The sequence below is a fragment of the Nannospalax galili genome, unplaced genomic scaffold (genome assembly GCF_000622305.1).
Source record: "Nannospalax galili isolate Female #2095 unplaced genomic scaffold, S.galili_v1.0 scaffold100, whole genome shotgun sequence".
Taxonomy (NCBI): domain Eukaryota; kingdom Metazoa; phylum Chordata; class Mammalia; order Rodentia; family Spalacidae; genus Nannospalax; species Nannospalax galili.
In genome coordinates, this window is record NW_008352891.1 from 13,267,902 (window position 1) to 13,280,173 (window position 12,272).

General features: G+C 43.5%; 1 protein-coding gene across 10 annotated transcripts in view; it reads left to right on the forward strand.

Moving 5' to 3' along the window:
• The window catches only part of Myt1l (myelin transcription factor 1 like), a 457,396-nt gene that overhangs the window by 34,171 nt on the left and 410,953 nt on the right, over window positions 1-12,272 (forward strand). For all 10 annotated transcript variants that reach the window (XM_017802471.1, XM_008850171.2, XM_008850175.2 and 7 more), the window contains exon 2: window positions 8,125-8,200. The gene's annotated coding sequence lies outside the window, so the exon portion shown is untranslated. The remainder of the gene's footprint in view (window positions 1-8,124; window positions 8,201-12,272) is intronic.

A 12,272-nucleotide genomic window follows, 5' to 3' on the forward strand; every position in this document is an offset into this window, starting at 1 on the left:
ACCTGCTGCCACAACTCACCCATCATAGCACGCAGATTCACTCAGCCACGCAGACCTGTCCTGTCAGAGGGAAGGGCTCCCTTTATTCTTTTGCTTTCTGGTGTCTATGATGAACTCTTTTAGGACAAAGCCTGCCACCTTCCTCTGGGCTGAGCTCTTGCCTTTCAGGGACCAGTGTCACCTGCTCCAGCTCTTTGCAGGGACAAGATGGTGCTGGTGGGCATGGGGAGTTACAGTGTCAGCCCTACCATGTGAAATCATGAGCTTAGCATCTCACTGCTGTGATCCCAGGGCATACTGTTTTATATAATAAAGGGATTTAAGCTCAAATTGAAAATCACTGGTGTCATAGTCAGGAGACAGGAAAGCTGTACCACAGCTTTGTAGATAAGTCCCAAGGAAATCCAGGTATGGTGGCTCACGCCTAGAATGCCAGCACTTGGAGTCTAAGACAGAAGGATTATCATGAGTTCAAGGCCAACCTGGGCTCCACAGGGAATTCCAAGTCAGCCTGGACTATAATGTAAGACCCTTTCTCAAAAACAACAACAAAATTAAAAGAATATAGTTCTTTTTTTCTGATTTTCAATAGCTCTTTTGTAGTGAAAATATTCAGGACACCAGAGGGAGACAGTTGTAATGTTGTTGAGAGTTGTCCTGAAGATGTGAAGTGGTGACACAGGGAGGCAGGTGTGAGGTCTGAAGTAGGGCTGTCTTGTCTTTCCTTTCCTGTAATGGAGAACTGCATGTTCCAGAGCGTTCACAGAGTAAGCTGCAGAACAGGGGCTCAAACTTAGTATATTCCAGCACTTCTCAGCCCGTGGCTCTTAGCCCAGGCTGCACAGTGGGATCATGTGTATGTACACAGGTGCTGTCATGTTTGCTATATGTATGCCTGTATTGTGTGTGCTTGTGCACATGGAGACCAGAGATAGGTGTTGGGTGTCCCCAATCTCTTGCCGCCTGATTTCTTGAGGCAGGGTTTCTCACTGAACCTGGAATTCACTGATTAGGCTACACTGGCTGACCAGCAAGTCCAGAGATCCTCTGTCTATGCCTGCCCAGTGCTGCCTTTACAGGCATGTACTGCCTACCCACTTTTAAGTGAGTGTTGTGGATCCAAACTCAGGTCCTCATGCTTGTGTGGCAAACACTTTACCAGCTGAGCCATTTCCTCAGCTCCCTTGGGGAACTTTTATAAAGTATACTTGCACCTGGGCTCTACCCTGCCAGGTCAACTCCAATCCCTGAAAGTGGGCATTGGGTGATTTCAGGGCTCCCCAGGTTACTCTTCTACAATAAGTCTGATCACTGATGCAGCTTTCTTTCCTCTTAAGGAGAAGGAGCTATTTCTGTGGGCGGAGTGTATGGTCAGCTGTAGAATATTTTAGCTGGCAGGCCCTTGACTTGGCATGCATAGTTTGAGAACTTGAGCTTGCATGATTCTTTTCTTCTTTAGTCTTTTACCACACATCATGGTGTATTTCCTTAAAGTTATATCCACAAAATACACAATCTGAATAAACATGACTGATTCTCACCTTTATGCTGTGTTTCCTTAAACACAGCAGCACTCTTGTTTTGAGGCAGGAGAGACCTTGTATACACCAATAGATAAGGATATAGTTTATCAATAAAAGCTGATGAAGGTCACGCTCCACTTGAAGTCCACCAAGGCTCTGGATCTTCCCAGCTCCTCTCTGACCTTGTGATCTCCAGGCATGGACATTTGTTTCATCTGCCATTCAGTGTGACCTCAGGCACTCAGGAGGAGATGTGGTTCATCTATAAGATGTCCAAGATTGCAGACTTGATGAGAAATTCTGGCTTTCCCCCTATTACTGGGATTATGTGTTGTCAGGTGTGACTGGTGGCTGGCCTTATGATTCCCATAGGCAGTGTGGTGATGGTGAATTGCCAAGGCTGGTCTCAGGGTTTCAGAACCTGAATCCTCGACCCCTGCAGGATTCTGAATCTGACTTGGGAAGGTCTTCTTGAGATGCAAATGCCCTCTCAGAACATACTTCCCTCGGCTTCCAAGATGTGCCTCCTTGGAGCAGAGTTGGAGTGGACCACTGCTTGGGGCCTAGTGTAGGAGAGGAAGGCTGCAGCTGGGGCTTGCTGGCTCTGTAAACTCCTAATTGGGTTGACACTGAAAGCAGTCTCATTTTCATGTCCTTGGATGATACCAAGAAAGTCACATAGCCTTTCTGAGATCAAAAGCTGAAATTGTCAGTCCCACTCCCCTCCCCTCCCATCTAGAGATTTGGGGTCTGTTCCATTTGTCTGCTTTTATTCCCCAGTGGCACCAACAGACCTTATCAACAGTGGAGGAGAGATGTTGCCTCAGCTGGCAGCAGGGTGGTGGAGCAGCTGCTCCAGCAGTGTGAGACACTTGGCAGGGCCTTACCTGTTGTCATTGGTGGCTTCTCTGTGTTCATGTATTAGAAGATATGTTGCATTCTGTATTTATTTCTCAAAGCCCAAATTATCCATAGATGTGTATGAAATTCACTCATTGCTATGACACTAGTCTGAAAGAAGTCAGAATCATTAAATACAACATTAAAAAAAATCATATGAGCCACTAGCAAACTATTATACTTGAAATGTGGAGAAAATAGTGTAAACAGTAGGGAAAGTGTGAAAAAATAAAAGTATGCAAAGAGGCAAACTTCCAGGCTCAGAGGTATAGGCAGGAACCCATGTGCCAGTCTGAGACAGGGTGACCTGGCAGGCTACATTGTCAGGGCACATCTGGAGGAGGCACAATCCCTTTGTGGCCTACTTGGGGACCAAGAACCTTGGGCCACAGAAGACTACAGAAAATCAAATGAGGGAACAACTCTGTGGCTTATGTCAAGGTAGAAAGTCTGTAAAACTGTAACTATTTGGGGGCAAATAATTTGTTCATAGATCATTTTGAATGGAGACGTTATCAACTTTAGGAGGAGCTGAGTCTGGCTAGAGAAGATTGCATTACTGACCAATATCTTCAATCTGAGCATCTATGTGCATCTCTTGAAAATCTAAATGTAGCTCACTATGCATAACGTGAACCTTTTAGATGAGCCTTCAGAGCAGAAAGATATGATGGGATAGAATTCTGGCTGTAGAACTCCAGGTGTGATACTACATGCTCTACATGTGGGTGTGGCACAAAACAGGTGAATTTACTTTTACTACTATAATTAATCAGCCTACTAAAATATTGCAGGGCCCTCAAATAATCAATATGGGGGTGAAGAATGAGGTCTTGGACACACTTTTTCTCCAGTGGCCACAGCATCATGCTTGGCTATATGTGACCCAGATAGCAAAGTATACTTTGTTCAGGTCTTCCCAAGATTTCTCTAGATGTGCAATGCTGGTTTGTTTCTGTTTGTTGCTGTTTTGCAGTGAAGAGGGCATGCTCAGAAGTTACACTGTCAGATTCAAATCTAGCTTTTACACTTATAAGTTATATCATGGCTGCCAGTCCCTCAGCATCTCAGTCTCACTTTCCTCATGGGCAATGTTGGTGTGTCAGAACCACTAACTTGGTGTGAGGAAACAGACTTGTCCAGACTTGTGCATAGTCGGTCTCTGTTTCTGGTCACTGACTTGTCACTGATCTTCAGGTTCTATAGATGTTTCTACAGTCCATGGCTCATCAGAAAAAGAAATATAGTGATGAAGAAGTTGATGGAGGTTATGAGGGAGGGTGAATGAACTCTAGCATAACCTTTGTGACCCACTAGAGCTGTCTCTGGGAGACCCACGTGAATTGTGTTCTGTTGGACCTTGCAGGGGAAGTTAGCACTTCTCTGTTTAAAAGGAATGAGCCACACAGATAAGTACAGTGATGCTTCTTTGAAAGACAGTAAACATCAAGTAATTCAGCCAGAAAATGTATAGACAGTGAACAAACCAACTCCCAATTTCCTAAGAATTAAAACTGGGTCATAGTGTCAAACTGAAGCTCCATTTCCTTGTGTCAAAAATGATAGTTTTACTTTGAACTTCTGGATTCTGTCATTCTCCATCTTAGATACATGTTTGTGTTTCTAGACATATTTTAGGAAAAATTGGGAATGAGTCCTACCCAGTGGGGTTCTATAACTGATTGTCATCAACACACAACACTCATACACACTTTCACATTCGCACACACCACACACTCTCTCACACTACACACACACACACACACACACACACACACACACACATCAAACTCACACTGTGTGCTGGGTTCCTCAAAGCACTCAGTGAGAGCTGCATAACCCACCAGATCTGACCCAGTCATGTATTCTAGTCCATGTTTCTCACATCTAAAACCAACTACTCCTCTTTGGTAAACCAAAAGGTTGCAACTTCGTCACAGTTATCTGACAGTTTTCTTTTACATTTATTTATCTGTGTGTATCTGTGTGTATCTGTGTATGACATAGCATGCATATGGAGGTCAGAGGACAATTTTCTGGAGCTGGTTGTCTCCTCCCACCATATGGGTTCTGTGGATCAAGCTCAAGTTGTCAGATTTGGCAGCAAGTACCTTGCCAGCCCCATGAGGATTTAAAAAATTATTTGTTTATTCATTCTTATTTTATGTGTATGTGTCTTTTGTCTGCCTGTATGCAAATGATTCACGTATGTGCAAAGCCCAAGGAGGCCAGAAGAGGGCATTGGGTCCCCTGGACCTGGAGTTACTGAAGATTTTTAGCCACCATGAGGGTGCTAGAAACTGAACCTGGATCCTCGGAAGAGTAACCGGTACTCTTAACCTCTGAACCATCTCTCCAACCCTGTCCCCTGAAGATTTTTAAAGAAGTCAAATAATGAACTGACAAAACAATAAAGCAAAGTGCTTTGAAGAGCATGCGTTATTGTGTGTGTGTGTGTGTGTGAGAGAGAGAGAGAGAGAGAGAAAGAGAGAATGTGTGAGGCTGCGTGTGTATGTATATAGATGTGTGAGGGCATGTGTAGATGGATGTGTGTGTGTGTGTGTGGTGTGTGTCCTCACTGGTACACAACATAGGAGTGCATTGTCTCATGTCATTTCTGTTCACTTCTGTCCCTACCTTCCCCCCACTCCTGCAGACTGCCATCCAATGAGGGCAACCCTGGCCACTCCTACTATGGTGTATCTCTCTCAAACCAACATGGGCTGTTTGAGTGGATGTACTGCTAGCATAGCTGTTTGTGGACAGCTCTCCCACTTTGCCCAAGTGCAGTGAACAGACATTTATTGTTGCTGTCTCCACACCATCATTGCACTGCAGTCCATGTACAAACTAAATTTCCCTCTAGTTGGATACAAAGTAAGATCTCAAAACCAAAACTTCTCATAAATATATTCTAATTAGTTATTTTTCTTATTTTCCTGTTTATCAGAAAACACCAGAAATATACTATCTAGAAGCGTGTCTTTTAAAAGGGTATAAATATTTCATTTGAGTTTCAATGTTGTAAAATAGTCTCCATACTTTACTAATTACAATGTGGGCCTGGGAGAGCCATTGCTTCTGCTTGTGAAAGAAATGTTCTGTGTGTGAGTCTCACTATGTTCTTGAAGACTGACACTTTTTTTTTTTTTTAAAGAAGAGTTACAACCCCAAGATCAAAATCCTAACAGACTTAAGAAACCAGAAAACTACCTAGGGAAGTAGAAACTCCCAGGCAGAAAGACCTGACTTGAACCCCCCAAAAGTATGTTCTAGCTGTTTTGGGGGGATTGACTCAACCCCCGATCCAGTGTCAGGAGAACAGTGGTATTCAACGTGTCTCACACATGGCTTCTCTTGGGTAGTGATGGTAGCTCTGTGGTACCCTTTGTATAAAGATTCTTTTTATTTTAATTCCATTTTTATTGTATTGTTTATATGGATGCTGGTTAGTTTGACACAACCTAGAGTTACCTGGTAAGAGTATCTTAATGAAGAATTATCTAGATCAGGTTGTCCTGTGGACATGCCTGTGGGGAATTGCCTTGATTGTTAATATAAGAAGACAGCCCATTGTGGGAGGCAGTCTCTAGGCAGGGGCTCCTGAACCCTGAAAGAAAGGAGACCGGTAAGAGCAAGCAAGCGAGGCTGCATTTGTGTTGTCTTTGCTCTCGTCTGGGGATGCTGGGTGACCAGCTGCTTGACTTCCTGTCTTGACTTCCCTGAAATGATAAACTGCTACCTAGAGCTGTAAGCCAAATAAACTTTTTCTCCTCAAAATTTCTTTTGTGTCAGGGTGTTGTCACAGCAACAGAAATGAAACTAAACAACATGTGAAACATATTGTGAGCTTTTACATGTTAGACAAACTTATCTCATGGGCTGGAGAGAAGGCTCAGCAGTTAAGAACACTGGCTGCTCTTGCAGAGGATCCGGGTTCGATTCTCAGCACCTACATGGCAGCTATCAACCATCTGTAACTCCAGTTCCAGGGGATCAGATGCCCTTTTATGATCTCTATAGGCATTATGTGACATGGATGCACTTACATGCATGCAGGCAATATACACTCATACACATAAAATAAAATTAAAAAAATTTTAAAAGAAAAATGTATTTCATTACATTTAGTGCCTATATCAGCACCAATGTGGCAATATGTCCTCTCCAGATAGAAGAAGAGAAACATTTGGGGGAGAGAAAAGTACATGCTAGTTACATGTAGCATTATTCTAAAATACAGTGAGCCCAATATTAAGGAAGTCTGTGTGCCTGTATATATATATATGTATATATATATGTGTGTGCACATGTGTGCATGTATGTGTGTGTTTGCATGAACCCCAGTGTCAAACCCTACTTTAAAAGTCATAGACAACACAAAAGGATCTGTTAATTGTTAGTGGTTGCGTACTGCGTACAAGGGACAAAAGAAATGAACAGTGGTAGAAGGAGAAGAAGGGTTAAGAGTGATTCATGAAGCTGATGTCCTCAGAGGTAGTACAGGGAGAAAGTGAGTTGGGGCAGGACCACAAGTCTTAGCAAGGGAGGCATGATGCTGGGGAGATGGCTCAGATGTTAGAGTGCTTGCTTTGCACGCTTGAGGACCTTAGTTGGATTCCCAAGAATCCACATTAAAAGACCAGGCATGATAGTGCCTGCCTGTAATCCTGGTACCGGAGAGGTGGAGACAGGTGGGATCTCAGGGCTTCTCTGGCTAACAAACAGAGCCTACTTGGCAAATTCTACATTTAGCAAGACAGAACCTTTGTCAATATATAAAGTGGAAGTACACCAGAGGTAAACTTCTGGCCTCATATGCACACACAGGACACATGACACACATATATACAAACACACATATGTGCACATGCACATAGACATATACATCCTCACACATGTGCACATACACATACCTACACACATCACACAATCCACATATACGCACAACACCCCCACAAACGTGTGCACACACATACACAAGTACATACACAAAATAGAAGGGAGGCATGATGGTTGAGGTGAGGAGTGTGCACAAAGTTGGAAATGCAAAAGAATTTCACGTTTCTTTTTCCTCCCACGGAGCAGCTAAAATTGGAATGAATCTCGTTAGTAATTGGGAAAAGTCGAATTAATGTTCCTGAGGAATTGTCCTTTATTCATGTAACCCAGTGTTCCATGTGAACTTAGAACACAAGATGGAACAGAAACTTCCTTCCTCTTCCAGGTTCTTTGCTTTATTTTTTAAGTCGTCTGCTATTCCTTTTGTAGAGAGCCCTGCCTTAGATAAGCATGCTAATTCTGAGGGCTTCAGTTGAACTGCACAGGTGCAGTCCCATGTGCAAAGCCTGCACTGATGATCATCTCCTGATTGGCAGGCAGCACTGGGACTCTTGAGCTAGCCCTCTGATGCCTGTCTATTTGTTGGCAGTCAAGGCCTCACCCAAGTTTTCCACCCTTGACCTGGTTCTTTCATTTAACCAAAGGACATACCTTTATTTTTAAAGCACCACATTTCTGACAAATGCATTCCAAGACTCCGTTACCAGGCTGTGCCTCCAATGAGCTGTGGGGGTGTAGAAGAGACAGGAGACAGGAGAATCTCCACTCATGGAAACAGCTCAAGTTACAGGAAAGGTATAAATTCTCAGTGGGTCAGGACAAGACTTCCAGTAACCATGTCTTCTTCTCTCCTGTGCAGGGAAGGTTCAGGTGTGTGCGGCTCTCAGCTGGACTTTGCCCCACGTGTGTTGACAACTGAGGAACCACAGAGTGTGGTAAGTTCATTCCAATGGAAATTTATGGTTTTATTAGGGGTGTACTGTTACCTGAGGACGTGCAGAACTTGGGGTACAGCAACAGCTGCATTCAGATGAGGCCAGTTGAGTTAACAATCTCTCCCATCAGTTACTGTTTGAATTCACTCATTCGAATTTTTAAATATATTTTTACACTGATGAGAGCATTGTTTGTAATCCAGATGCTTCAGAAATAAGTCATATTGAGCAGAAAACATTGTCCAAAAAATACATCTATATTTTATATAGTGATTTGATTGTCTCCTCTCTGTGCCCACCCTAGGCACACACAGCACCTTCTGACTTAAGATGGCTTAAGATGGCCCCTTCACATTCCTTCAGTTGTGCCTCAGGTGCCTGTTCTGCATGGGATGTGGTACAGATATCTCCTGCCAACATCCTTTCCATCCTCATCAACCCATAAGGAAGGTCTCTCTGTCCCTTTAACACCAGGAGGACACCGGGTTCAATTAATTCAGCCACATTCAGAGCCCAGTTTGGTCCCACAGTTTCCTGTCTCCTCAGAGGCTCATCTTTGGCAGTCATGTGCCTGCTTTAGATCTTTTTTGAGATGGAAGTGTGTGGATTACACGTCTGCCTGGCCAGTGGGGCAGGGAGGTCTGTGAAGTTCTCCCACTATCTCACCTTCCCTGTGGGACTACTGAAGTAGACGCTCGGGGCTCTGGGTGCCTGCATTCTCTTCTAATCATGAGTGGGTGGAACTAAGCGGTGCTATTATTATCAGTAAGGCAAATTTAATTCTCAGTGAGGCTGTGAGAAAGGAAGCAATCTGTTGGGCCCGATGTTCTCTATTTACTACACAATCAATTTTTAATTGTTCAAAAATCATATTTGTTCAAGTCATCATGTCTTCACTTTCCCCTACTTTGGTGTCACTGTTATCTGCAGTTTGTTCTTTGATTATTGTTTACATTGATTCCAAATTGCTAGAGAGATGGATTTTTTCAAAATTTGGTTTTCTTACATAATTAGTATATGCTCCACTGTAGAAAAATTAGGATATTAGAATGACATTTATAATAGTAAAAAACACACTGAAAGACCCCATGTGTAATTTTAAATCAAGCTGAGTCATTCTGCACATCTTGTCCTTTATTCTTTTTTGTGTAACCTGCACCATCTGGTATACAAGCATCTCCACAGCATCACTTCTTCATGGTGCATTGCATTCCATTCTGTTGACTTTATAATTTCTGCTTTATGAACAGTTTTGACAACATTCTTTGCTAAAACTCCACTACTGATGATTCCCTGAAGATGAATGCCCAGCAGAACTGCTGGGCTGCAGGCTGTATGCACTATAGGGCTGTGAGGAAAGAAGTCTCTCAGTACACTCCCCATTCTGTCTTGCTATGTGCTGCATCTCAGTCTCAACATTGCTCCCTATCTTGTGTTGTGTGGTCCACCATTCCACAGGGAGCTTTAGAATCTGACTTTAAGGAAAAAAATACCAAAAAAGACCAAAATGTGTTTTTGTGTATATTCTGAACTCTCAATTCAAAAATATTAATCTTGGGCTGGGGATGCAGCTCAGTTGGTAAAGTGCACAAAGTCCTCAGTTAGATCCCAGCACTGCATAAATCTAGTATGGTGGTGCATGCCTGTGATCCCAGCACTCAGGAGACAGAGGCAGGAGAAGCAGAAGTTCAAGATCATCTTCAGCCACTTAGTAAAGTCAAAGCCAGCCTGGGCTATGTATGTCTCAAAAAATTAACCTTTTCTTCTCTGTACATATATTAAATGAACATGAAGGCTCTACCATGTGCAACCCCTCATGCTAGTGGGTACCAATATGCATGTGAAGAGTCATGGCCCATGCATATGAGTTACTTTGTAGTTGGTAGTAGGCACTGAGTCTCTGTTTTACAGTGTGCAAAACACTACAATGAACCTACTCTAGAAACAAGACCTCAGGAAAGATATGGTGGCCTGTGACTCCCAGTGCCCAGTACTGAGGCTATCTCAGTCCACTAAGCACTGTGGTCACTGATACATAGGAACCTTTCTACTTCTAGTGTGCCACCCATGGAAGTAACTTGTCAATGGAATGGGTGGGCTACTGCTGGGTGAGGCAGCCAGATCTGTTCTGGGACTGTGTGATGATTGGGGTGTGACTCCATTTGTACTGGGTACCTACTGCTCCGCTTCCATCCTCTGCAAAGGCATAGAGCAAGTCCAAAGCAATTCAACAGATATTCTATATTGCCCAATTGTGTTTGGGACCTGTTTGGGGATCATCAGGCTAATCCTATTTCATATGGTTGTGTTTCCATTTCCTAAATGAGAAAGTTAAATAGCTCACCCTGCTGGAGGGATCTGAAGAGAGGAGAAACTAAATCTACCCCATTTCTTCAAAGCAGCAAGTGGCCTCCATTCTTGACCACATATGTGGGCCAGTGAGAGAGATTCACAACTGACCAGGGTTGCACAGACTTTCACCTGTTATGCTTTTAAAGCACCAAAAATAGCATGAAAAAGTAAAGCCACCTGCCTGGAACTATGAGTTCACTTGTAGTTGTAACAAGAGGAGCTTTGCTGTGGTTGTATAAGACATCTTACTTGAAGGCTGGGAAGTCTACTGTGCTCCTCCTCTGCCTCTACCTACAGCCAGTGCTAATAGCCTAGACTTCCATCTCTTCATAGATGAAAGTGAGAGTGTCATGAACATCTCTTTACCTGTAAAATCTCAGATCTGGGGTTCTCGGCTCTCACTGGCAGAGCTCCACAGGCCTCACAGGTGGTGGTCTGTTTTGCTGTGAGCTCCCTGCATACATCCTAGTAGTGTCACACTATATCACATGGTCATATCCCACACACATCTGTGGCGACCTGGTGACCCTATCCTATAAGGTAGGTGTGTAGTAACTGACTGGATCCTTTATGTAATGTTAAGGGAGGAGATCCACTAAGGAAGACACCGAGGCTGAAGCTCAGTCACATAAAGGCACAGGGAGTGCTGGATTTGAGCTTCTGACCCCTGCACTGGCTTGGGCAGCAGGTAAAACACTTCATTATTCCACATTTAAAATACCAAATAGCATGGGGCAGGAGAGATGGCTCAGCAGTTAAGAATACTTGTTATTCTTGCAGAAGACCCTGGTTCAAATCCCAGCACCCACATGGCAGCTAACAACTGTCTGTAACTCCAGTCCCAGGGGATCCAACAGCCGCTTCTGACCTCCGTGGGTATTGCACGACACGGGTGCACTTACCTACATGCAGGCACTGGCCACTCTTGCAGAGGACCCAGGTTCAGTTCCCAGCACCCATATGTCAGCTAATAACTGGAACTCCAGTTCCAGTGGATCTGACATCCTCTTCTGACCTCCATGGGCATTGCACGATACAGGTGCACTGACACACATGCAAGCAATACACTCTTATACACATAAGATAAAAAGAATAAGTAAAATATTAAAATAAAATAAGATGCCAAATAGTTCCTCAGTTGTGTAGTTAGCTGTCTTAGAGATAAAGAATTACAAACAAGCCAACTTTCATATGTATAGAACAGAAGTAGTGAGCCACTAATACTGAACTCCATGAGCAAACAACTAGCAGGGTTTGTAGACAGAGCTTTGCCAGGGTCCCTGTGCTGACTGATATCTGCTCAAGATTCTACCTGGAAGAAGAAAAGCTCTTTGGACAGTCTAGTGCTTTCTGTGCCAGTACACTGCTATGTGTAGCTGTTTATTCAAATTTTCTTATTTCTAAGTTTCTTCTTATTTCTTAGTATTTACTGTTTATTTCTCCTGCTCTTCCTTCTCCAAGCCATTTTTAGCTTACCCACAGCCCCATATTCTGCTAGTCTGAGCAGTTGAATCATGACAACATTGTCCACATGTGAGCAGGCATTGTTTCCTACCACATTTTGTGCAATAGTCACATTCAAGAGAAATCCTCAAAGTAAATGCTGAGATGGAGGCTCAGGTCATAAAACAAGGGGCTGGATTGTCCCTACCAGAATGCACAGTGGCCTATAACAGCATGGTAGGTAAGACACTTTACAAAATAAATGGCTAGGACAGGT